Source organism: Oncorhynchus keta, unplaced genomic scaffold (genome assembly GCF_023373465.1).
Source record: "Oncorhynchus keta strain PuntledgeMale-10-30-2019 unplaced genomic scaffold, Oket_V2 Un_contig_3987_pilon_pilon, whole genome shotgun sequence".
Taxonomy (NCBI): domain Eukaryota; kingdom Metazoa; phylum Chordata; class Actinopteri; order Salmoniformes; family Salmonidae; genus Oncorhynchus; species Oncorhynchus keta.
This window is the reverse complement of record NW_026287543.1, coordinates 6,606-17,500: the sequence shown is the minus strand read 5'-3', so window position 1 is coordinate 17,500 and position 10,895 is coordinate 6,606. Positions and strand designations below refer to the sequence as shown.

Below are 10,895 nucleotides of genomic sequence, written 5' to 3'. Positions count from 1 at the left end.
TCTGTAAGGGTTCTGTATGGAGGTCTAAGATATGTAAGGGTTCTGTATGGAGGTCTAAGATCCCTCCTAATGTTTCTCCAACTCATGAAACGTGATGAAAAGGCTCAGTGCTGTTTTCCTCACAAGGTCAGGTACTGAAAGGTATTAATAACAGGGGAGTCAATAACTTTGACCCTGACCATTTTGAGATGTGTTTTGTATTACATATTAAACAGAACATCTTCCTATTACCAATTGTATTATTATAAAATAATATAATGTCCCTGTTTTTTGTGTGCATACAATACAGCTCAGTATTATACAGTCATTTCTGCTCGTCTTTATCGAGGGTGTCAGTAATTTCTGCTCATCTTTATCGAGGGTGTCAGTCATTTCTGCTCGTCTTTATTGAGGGTGTCAGTAGTTTCTGCTCGTCTTTATCGGGGGTGTCAGTAATTTCTGCTCATCTTTATCGAGGGTGTCAGTCATTTCTGCTCGTCTTTATCGGGGGTGTCAGTAATTTCTGCTCGTCTTTATCGGGGTGTCAGTCGTTTCTGCTCGTCTTTATCGAGGGTGTCAGTCATTTCTGCTCGTCTTTATCGAGGGTGTCAGTAATTTCTGCTCGTCTTTATCGGGGTGTCAGTCGTTTCTGCTCGTCTTTATCGGGGGTGTCAGTAATTTCTGCTCGTCTTTATCGAGGGTGTCAGTCATTTCTGCTCGTCTTTATCAGGGGTGTCAGTAATTTCTGCTCGTCTTTATCGAGGGTGTCAGTAGTTTCTGCTCATCTTTATCGAGGGTGTCAGTAGTTTCTGCTCATCTTTATCGAGGGTGTCAGTAGTTTCTGATCATCTTTATCGAGGGTGTCAGTAGTTTCTGCTCGTCTTTATCGAGGGTGTCAGTAGTTTCTGATCATCTTTATCGAGGGTGTCAGTAGTTTCTGCTCGTCTTTATCGAGGGTGTCAGTCATTTCTGCTCATCTTTATCGAGGGTGTCAGTAGTTTCTGATCATCTTTATCAGGGTGTCAGTAGTTTCTGCTCATCTTTATCGAGGGTGTCAGTAGTTTCTGATCATCTTTATCGGGGGTGTCAGTAATTTCTGCTCGTCTTTATCGGGGGTGTCAGTAATTTCTGCTCGTCTTTATCGAGGGTGTCAGTCATTTCTGCTCGTCTTTATCAGGGGTGTCAGTAATTTCTGCTCATCTTTATCGAGGGTGTCAGTAGTTTCTGCTCATCTTTATCGAGGGTGTCAGTAGTTTCTGCTCATCTTTATCGAGGGTGTCAGTCATTTCTGCTCGTCTTTATCGAGGGTGTCAGTCATTTCTGCTCGTCTTTATCGAGGGTGTCAGTAGTTTCTGCTCATCTTTATCGAGGGTGTCAGTAGTTTCTGCTCGTCTTTATCGAGGGTGTCAGTAGTTTCTGCTCATCTTTATCGAGGGTGTCAGTAGTTTCTGCTCGTCTTTATCGAGGGTGTCAGTAGTTTCTGCTCATCTTTATCGAGGGTGTCAGTAGTTTCTGCTCATCTTTATCGAGGGTGTCAGTAGTTTCTGCTCGTCTTTATCGAGGGTGTCAGTAGTTTCTGCTCGTCTTTATCGAGGGTGTCAGTAATTTCTGCTCATCTTTATCGAGGGTGTCAGTAGTTTCTGCTCGTCTTTATCGAGGGTGTCAGTAGTTTCTGCTCGTCTTTATCGAGGGTGTCAGTAGTTTCTGCTCGTCTTTATCGAGGGTGTCAGTAGTTTCTGCTCGTCGTTATCGAGGGTGTCAGTAGTTTCTGCTCATCTTTATCGAGGTGTCAGTAGTTTCTGCTCTAATCCTTCTTCTTCTTCTTTCTTCTTCTAATTATTTTTCCTTCTTCTTCTCCTAACCCTTCTCCTCCTTCTTCTTCTTCTTCTTCTTCTTCTTCTTCTTCTTCTTCTTCTCCTTCTTCTTCTTCTTCTTCTTCTCCTAATCCGTCTTCTCCTTCTTCTTCTTCTTCTAATTATTTTGTTCCTTCTTCTTCTCTCCTAACCCTTCTCCTCCTTCTTCTTCTTCTTCTTCTTCTTCTTCTTCTTCTTCTTCTCTCTTTTTCCTCCTCTTCTTCCCTCCAGAGTGCGTTTCCTGCTGGGTGGTCGCCAGGAGAGTTTAAGTTCCTGCCCCGCCGGGCTACGCTCCGTGTTTCGAGGCTGTGCTACCCAGGGAGAAGCTGAGAGTGGAACACAGCCAGGAGTACAAGGAGGACCACAGTGAGACCAGGGATCTACTGGGTCCCACCATCACCCTGTCCCAGGCTGCCTTCACCCCTACACCTGTTGACACCAGCCAGGTGGGTAAAGAATACCCTTTACTATAATGTGTCATGATGGGTGTCAACTCTACTTTAACTAGTCAACAACTGACAGGAGTTAAGGTCAATTGACTAGCCTCCCTTGCCTCAGTAGTTAGCCCAGATCTACTTTAACTAGTCAACAACTGACAGGGGTTAAGGTCAATTGACTAGCCTCCCTTGCCTCAGTAGTTAGCCCAGATCTACTTTAACTAGTCAACAACTGACAGGAGTTAAGGTCAATTGACTAGCCTCCCTTGCCTCAGTAGTTAGCCCAGATCTACTTTAACTAGTCAACAACTGACAGGAGTTAAGGTCAATTGACTAGCCTCCCTTGCCTCAGTAGTTAGCCCAGATCTACTTTAACTAGTCAACAACTGACATGAGTTAAGGTCAATTGACTAGCCTCCTTGCCTCAGTAGTTAGCCCAGATCTACTTTAACTAGTCAACAACTGACAGGGGTTAAGGTCAATTGACTAGCCTCCCTTGCCTCAGTAGTTAGCCCAGATCTACTTTAACTAGTCAACAACTGACAGGGGTTAAGGTCAATTGACTAGCCTCCCTTGCCTCAGTAGTTAGCCCAGATCTACTTTAACTAGTCAACAACTGACAGGAGTTAAGGTCAATTGACTAGCCTCCCTTGCCTCAGTAGTTAGCCCAGATCTACTTTAACTAGTCAACAACTGACAGGGGTTAAGGTCAATTGACTAGCCTCCCTTGCCTCAGTAGTTAGCCCAGATCTACTTTAACTAGTCAACAACTGACAGGGGTTAAGGTCAATTGACTAGCCTCCCTTGCCTCAGTAGTTAGCCCAGATCTACTTTAACTAGTCAACAACTGACAGGGGTTAAGGTCAATTGACTAGCCTCCCTTGCCTCAGTAGTTAGCCAAGATCTACTTTAACTAGTCAACAACTGACAGGGGTTAGATCTACTTTTAAAGATCTACTTTAACTAGTCAACAACTGACAGGGGTTAAGGTCAATTGACTAGCCTCCCTTGCCTCAGTAGTTAGCCAAGATCTACTTTAACTAGTCAACAACTGACAGGGGTTAAGGTCAATTGACTAGCCTCCCTTGCCTCAGTAGTTAGCCCAGATCTACTTTAACTAGTCAACAACTGACAGGGGTTAAGGTCAATTGACTAGCCTCCCTTGCCTCAGTAGTTAGCCCAGATCTACTTTAACTAGTCAACAACTGACAGGGGTTAAGGTCAATTGACTAGCCTCCTTGCCTCAGTAGTTAGCCAAGATCTACTTTAACTAGTCAACAACTGACAGGGGTTAAGGTCAATTGACTAGCCTCCCTTGCCTCAGTACAGGGGAAGTTAGCCCAGATCAACACTAGTTATAACTAAGTGAGGTCCCAGAACAACAACCTCTGTCCCCATGCACTGTGTGGGTAATGCTTGTGGCCAATGGCATGGACTTCCTGTGTATCATGTGTTGTGGTTTCAGGTTGTTCTGCCTCCTCACCTGGAGAGGATCAGGGAGAAGTTGGCCGAGAACATCCATGAGCTGTGGGTGATGAACAAGATTGACCTGGGCTGGACCTACGGGCTGTGAGTACACACGTGCGCCCTGCTCACTGTACAAGCCCTGTACGCACGGTCACACGTGCACGCTAATGATGCGCGGGTCAGCTGTTTGTTCACTGCCGCACCTCCTGAAATGGCTAATAACCCATCCCAACGGTTTAGAACTGCGTAAAACTTGCTCTAAAACTGAACATTTTGTTGAGGGGTTAATTGCAGGAAATAAACTTTAAAATGTTCAATTTTCTCTCCGCCATCAAGACGGGTAGGGTCATTACATTTTCTTTCCCACTTGTTGAGGGGGGGGGCAAATCTCGCATAGGGCCCCCAAAAGATTAGAGCCGGCCCTGGTCATTACTTGTTGCCCTAGAAGACTAAATAAACCCTTACTCACCAGAATATAATACATCAGTTGGTTTCCTCTTTCATCTTTCATCTCTGCTGTTCTAGAGCAGCAAGGAGTTAGACTGCCCTGTAGGGGGTTAGACTGCCCTGTAGGGGTTAGACTGCCCTGTAGGGGGTTAGACTGCCCTGTAGGGGTTTAGACTGCCCTGTAGGGGTTTAGACTGCCCTGTAGGGGTTTAGACTGCCCTGTAGGGGGTTAGACTGCCCTGTAGGGGGTTAGACTGCCCTGTAGGGGTTAGACTGCCCTGTAGGGGCCCTGTAGTTAGACTGCCCTGTAGGGGTTAGACTGCCCTGTAGGGGGTTAGACTGCCCTGTAGGGGTTAGACTGCCCTGTAGGGGGTTAGAGACTGCCCTGTAGGGGTTAGACTGCCCTGTAGGGGGTTAGACTGCCCTGTAGGGGTTAGACTGCCCTGTAGGGGGTTAGACTGCCCTGTAGGGGGTTAGACTGCCCTGTAGGGGTTAGACTGCCCGTAGGGGGCCCCTGTAGGGGTTAGACTGCCCTGTAGGGGTTAGACTGCCCTGTGGGGTTAGACTGCCCTGTAGGGGGTAGACTGCCCTGTAGGGGTTAGACTGCCCTGTAGGGGTTAGACTGCCCTGTAGGGGGTTAGACTGCCCTGTAGGGGTTAGACTGCCCTGTAGGGGTTAGACTGCCCTGTAGGGGTTAGACTGCCCTGTAGGGGTTAGACTGCCCTGTGCCCTGTAGGGGGTTGTAGGGGTTAGACTGCCCTGTAGGGGTTAGACTGCCCTGTAGGGGGTTAGACTGCCCTGTAGGGGGGTTAGACTGCCCTGTAGGGGTTAGACTGCCCTGTAGGGGTTTAGACTGCCCTGTAGGGGTTAGACTGCCCTGTAGGGGTTAGACTGCCCTGTAGGGGTTAGACTGCCCTGTAGGGGGTTAGACTGCCCTGTAGGGGTTAGACTGCCCTGTAGGGGGTTAGACTGCCCTGTAGGGGGTTAGACTGCCCTGTAGGGGGTTTAGACTGCCCTGTAGGGGTTAGACTGCCCTGTAGGGGTTAGACTGCCCTGTAGGGGGTTAGACTGCCCTGTAGGGGGTTAGACTGCCCTGTAGGGGGTTAGACTGCCCTGTAGGGGTTAGACTGCCCTGTAGGGGGTTAGACTGCCCTGTAGGGGGTTAGACTGCCCTGTAGGGGGTTAGACTGCCCTGTAGGGGGTTAGACTGCCCTGTAGGGGGTTAGACTGCCCTGTAGGGGGTTAGAGGGTTAGACTGCCCTGTAGCCCTGTAGGGGTTAGACTGCCCTGTAGGGGTTAGACTGCCCTGTAGGGGTTAGACTGCCCTGTAGGGGTTAGGCCCTGTTAGACTGCCCTGTAGGGGTTAGACTGCCCTGTAGGGGTTAGACTGCCCTGTAGGGGTTAGACTGCCCTGTAGGGGTTTAGACTGCCCTGTAGGGGGTTAGACTGCCCTGTAGGGGTTAGACTGCCCTGTAGGGGGTTAGACTGCCCTGTAGGGGACTGCCCTGTTTAGACTGCCCTGTAGGGGGGTTAGACTGCCCTGTAGGGGTTAGACTGCCCTGCCCTGTAGGGGTTAGACTGCCCTGTAGGGGGTTAGACTGCCCTGTAGGGGTTAGACTGCCCTGTAGGGGTTAGACTGCCCTGTAGGGGTTAGACTGCCCTGTAGGGGGTTGTAGACTGCCCTGTAGGGGTTAGACTGCCCTGTAGGGGTTAGACTGCCCTGTAGGGGTTAGACTGCCCTGTAGGGGGGGGTTAGACTGCCCTGTAGGGGTTAGACTGCCCTGTAGGGGGTTAGACTGCCCTGTAGGGGTTAGACTGCCCTGTAGGGGGTTAGACTGCCCTGTAGGGGGTAGACTGCCCTGTAGGGGGTTAGACTGCCCTGTAGGGGTTAGACTGCCCTGTAGGGGTTAGACTGCCCTGTAGGGGGTTAGACTGCCCTGTAGGGGGTTAGACTGCCCTGTAGGGGGGTAGAGTGCCCTGTAGGGGTTAGACTGCCCTGTAGGGGTTAGACTGCCCTGTAGGGGTTAGACTGCCCTGTAGGGGTTAGACTGCCCTGTAGGGGTTAGACTGCCCTGTAGGGGGTAGACTGCCCTGTAGGGGTTAGACTGCCCTGTAGGGTCAGACTGCCCTGTAGGGGTTAGACTGCCCTGTAGGGGGTAGACTGCCCTGTAGGGGGTTAGACTGCCCTGTAGGGGTTAGACTGCCCTGTAGGGGTTAGACTGCCCTGTAGGGGGTTAGACTGCCCTGTAGGGGTTAGACTGCCCTGTGGGAGTTTGAGACTGCCCTGTAGGGGTAGGGGTTAGACTGCCCTGTAGGGGGTTAGACTGCCCTGTAGGGGTAGAGTGCCCAGAGGTTAGACTGCCCTGTAGGGGGGTAGAGACTGCCCTGTAGGGGTTAGACTGCCCTGTAGGGGGGTAGACTGCCCTGTAGGGGTTAGACTGCCCTGTAGGGGTTAGAGTGCCCTGTAGGGGTTAGACTGCCCTGTAGGGGGTTAGACTGCCCTGTAGGGGTTAGACTGCCCTGTAGGGGGGTTAGACTGCCCTGTAGGGGGTTAGACTGCCCTGTAGGGGTTAGACTGCCCTGTAGGGGTTAGACTGCCCTGGGACTGCCCTGTAGGTTAGACTGCCCTGTAGAGTGCCCCCTGTAGGGGGTTAGACTGCCCTGTAGGGGTTAGACTGCCCTGTAGGGGGTTTAGACTGCCCTGTAGGGGTTAGACTGCCCTGTAGGGGGGGTTAGACTGCCCTGTAGGGGTTAGACTGCCCTGTAGGGGGTTAGACTGCCCTGTAGGGGCCCCTGTAGAGTGTTGGACTGCCCTGTAGGGGTTAGACTGCCCTGTAGGGGGTTAGACTGCCCTGTAGGGGGTTAGACTGCCCTGTAGGGGTTAGACTGCCCTGTAGGGGTTAGACTGCCCTGTAGGGGGTGCCCTGTAGGGGTTAGACTGCCCTGTAGGGGGTAGAGCCCGGTAGGGGTAGAGTGCCCTGTAGGGGTTAGACTGCCCTGTAGGGGGTAGACTGCCCTGTAGGGGTTTAGACTGCCCTGTAGGGGGTTAGACTGCCCTGTAGGGGGGTTAGACTGCCCTGTAGGGGGTAGACTGCCCTGTAGGGGTTGGAGTGCCCTGTAGGGGGGTAGACTGCCCTGTAGGGGTTAGACTGCCCTGTAGGGGGTTAGACTGCCCTGTAGGGGTTAGACTGCCCTGTAGGGGGTTAGACTGCCCTGTAGGGGTTAGACTGCCCTGTAGGGGTTAGACTGCCCTGTAGGGGTTAGACTGCCCTGTAGGGGGTTAGACTGCCCTGTGTTAGACTGCCCTGTAGGGGTTAGACTGCCCTGTAGGGGGTGGACTGCCCTGTAGGGGGTGCCCTGTAGGGTTAGACTGCCCTGTAGGGGGGTAGACTGCCCTGTAGGGTTAGACTGTGTAGGGGTTAGACTGCCCTGTAGGGGTTAGACTGCCCTGTAGGGGTTAGACTGCCCCGTGGGGTTCAGGTTAGACTGCCCTGTAGGGGTTAGACTGCCCTGTAGGGGTTAGACTGCCCTGTAGGGTTGTGGGGTTAGACTGCCCTGTAGGGGTTAGAGTGCCCTGTAGGGGGTTAGACAGACTGCCCTGTGGGGGTTAGACTGCCCTGGGGGTTAGACTGCCCTGTAGGGGGGTAGAGTGCCCTGTCAGGGGTAGACTGCCCTGTAGGGGGTGGAGTGCCCTGTAGGGGGGGGTTAGACTGCCCTGTAGGGGTTAGACTGTGGAGTTCCGGTATATTTAGAGTGCCCTGGGGGGAGTGCCCTGTAGGGGGGTGGTGCCCTGTAGGGGTTAGACTGCCCTGTAGGGGGTAGACTGCCCTGACATTAGTTGTAGACACCCCTGGGGTTAGTCCTGGTCAGCGTATGTTGAGCAAGGCACTTAACCTTCATTGGCTCCTGGGGTGCTGTGCCCTGTAGGGTGAAAATGACTGCCCATTGTATATGCTTTAACCCGGTCAGTGTCCAGGTTTGGCAACACCTACAGACAGGGGTGGGTGATGTGTTCCAGGGTTAGTGACAACGGGGAAAGTCCTGGAGGGGTTGGTTATGTCTACCTGACAGTCAACATGTAGGGACAACAACAGATAATGCTGTTGTGTTCCATACATTTAACTGCCCGCTGTTGTGTTCCAGGTTCGGGGTGTTGATGCACAGGGACGATAACAGATAATGCTGTTGTGTTCCAGGTTCCTGGGACATCAACAGATAATGCTGTTGTGTTCCAGGTTTGGACGACAACAGATAATGCTGTTGTGTTCCAGGTTCGGGCGACAACAGATAATGCTGTTGTGTTCCAGGTTCGGGTGCCCAACAGATAATGCTGTAGGGTTGTGTTCCAGGTTCGGGACATCAACAGATAATGCTGTTGTGTTCAGGTTGGGACAACAACAGATAATGCTGTTGTGTTCCAGGTTCGTGACAACAACAGATAATGCTGTTGTGTTGCAGGTTCGGGACGACAACAGATAATGATGTTGTGTTGCAGGTACGGGACGATAACAGATAATGCTGTTGTGTTCCAGGTTCGGGACATCAACAGATAATGCTGTTGTGTTGCAGGTTGGGACGACAACAGATAATGGTGTTGTGTTGCAGGTACGGGACAGATAATGCAAGGTTCGGCAACATCCTTGTCTGGTGGAGTTCTCCAAGCTGCCTGAGCAGGAGAGGAGCTACAACCTACAGATGTCTCTGGAGACTCTCAAGTAAGTTTCCACCCTGGATACTATTGCTGCTCGGTATAATCCCTAGTTACCACCCTGGATACTGTTGCTGTTGGGTACAATCCCTAGTTACCACCTGGATGCTGTTCCTGCTGGGTACAATCCCTAGTTACCACCTGGATGCTGTTCCTGCTGGGTACAATCCCTAGTGACCACCCTGAATACTGTTTCTGCTAGGTACTACCCCTAGTTACCACCCTGGATACTGTTGCTGTTGGGTACAATCCCTAGTTACCACCTGGATGCTGTTCCTGCTGGGTACAATCCCTAGTTACCACCTGGATGCTGTTCCTGCTGGGTACAATCCCTAGTGACCTGGATGCTGCTGGACCACCCTGTACAATCCCTAGTTACCACCCTGCATACTGTTCCTGCTGGGTACAATCCCTAGTTACCACCCTGCATACTGTTCCTGCTGGGTACAATCCCTAGTTACCACCCTGTTGTTCTGCTGGGTACAATCCCTAGTTACCACCCTGGATACTGTTCCTGCTGGGTACAATCCCTAGTTACCACCCTGGATACTGTTCCTGCTGGGTACAATCCCTAGTTACCACCCTGGATACTGTTGCTGCTGGGTACAATCCCTAGTTACCACCCTGGATACTGTTCCTGCTGGGTACAATCCCTAGTTACCACCCTGCATACTGTTCCTGCTGGGTACAATCCCTAGTTACCACCCTGGATACTGTTCCTGCTGGGTACAATCCCTAGTTACCACCCTGGATACTGTTCCTGCTGGGTACAATCCTAGTTACCACCCTGGATACTGTTCCTGCTGGGTACAATCCCTAGTTACCACCCTGGATACTGTTCCTGCTGGGTACAATACTGTTCCTAGTTACCACCCTGGATACTGTTTCTGCTGGGTACAATCCTAGTTACCACCCTGGATACTGTTCCTGCTGGGTACAATCCCTAGTTACCACCCTGGATACTGTTCCTGCTGGGTACAATCCCTAGTTACCAACTGGATGCACTGTTCCTGGATACAATCCTAGTTCACCACCCTGGATACTGTTCTGCTGGGTACAATCCCTAGTTACCACCCTGATACTGTTCCTGCTGGGTACAATCCCTAGTTACCACCCTGGATACTGTTCCTGCTGGGTACAATTACCACCCTAGTTCCTGCTGGGTACAACCCTAGTTACCACCCTGCATACTGTTCCTGTTACAATCCCTGTTACCACCCTGTTGCTGTACAATCCTAGTTACCACCCTGGATACTGTTCCTGCTGGGTACAATCCCACCCTATACTGTTACCACAATCCTGTTACCACCCTACTGTTCCTGCTGGGTACAATCCCTAGTTACCACCCTGGATACTGTTCCTGCTGGGTACAATCCCTAGTTACCACCCTGATACTGTTACTGCTGGGTACAATCCCTAGTTACCACCCTGGATACTGTTCCTGCTGGGTACAATCCCTAGTTACCACCCTGGATACTGTTCCCCAGTGACTGGGTTTCTGCTAGGTACAATCCCTAGTTGAAACCCTGCATACTGTTCCTGCTGGGTTACAATACTGTTCCTAGTTACCACCCTGGATACTGTTCCTGCTCGGTACAATCCCTAGTTACCACCCTGGATACTGTTCCTGCTGGTACAATCCCTAGTTACCACCCTGGATACTGTTCCTGCTGGGTACAATCCCTAGTTACCACCCTGGATACTGTTCCTGCTGGGTACAATCCTAGTTACCACCCTGGATACTGTTCCTGCTGGGTACAATCCCTAGTTACCACCCTGGATACTGTTCCTGCTGGGTACAATCCCTAGTTACCACCCTGGATACTGTTCCTGCTGGGTACAATCCCTAGTTACCACCCTGGATACTGTTCCTGCTGGGTACAATCCCTAGTTACCACCCTGGATACTGTTCCTGCTGGGTACAATCCTAGTTACCACCCTGGATACTGTTCCTGCTGGTACAATCCTAGTTACCACCCTGGATACTGTTCCTGCTGGGTACAA

The 10,895-nt window shown here is 51.2% G+C and overlaps 1 pseudogene; it reads left to right on the top strand.

Moving 5' to 3' along the window:
- Positions 1-8,898, top strand: part of LOC127924390 (ryanodine receptor 2-like) — a 63,241-nt pseudogene extending 54,343 nt beyond the window's left edge.
- The last annotated feature ends 1,997 nt before the right edge of the window (positions 8,899-10,895 follow it).